This window comes from Penaeus monodon, chromosome 15, assembly GCF_015228065.2.
Source record: "Penaeus monodon isolate SGIC_2016 chromosome 15, NSTDA_Pmon_1, whole genome shotgun sequence".
NCBI classification, from domain to species: domain Eukaryota; kingdom Metazoa; phylum Arthropoda; class Malacostraca; order Decapoda; family Penaeidae; genus Penaeus; species Penaeus monodon.
Genome location: NC_051400.1, coordinates 30,732,768 through 30,733,052, shown reverse-complemented (window position 1 = coordinate 30,733,052; position 285 = coordinate 30,732,768).

Below are 285 nucleotides of genomic sequence, written 5' to 3'. Positions count from 1 at the left end.
GTGGAGGCGTTATGGTGCGATTGGGCGTGAGATAATTAACATCCATTAATATTCGTTTGGATGATTAGTATAATTAAAGTGATGTTTTGTAATTTGTAACAACAATCTTTAGGTTAAAAACTGAATTGTACAGACCGTAGATTATCTGGTGAGATTAACTATTAGCTAGGAATGACGCTTTTAATGGAATTTATATTTTTTGTGTATTTCTTTCCCAAAGATTTGCAATCAAGGACAAAAAAGGTTACTTGGCAAAGGTGTGTACATGAACAGACACAAGTACAT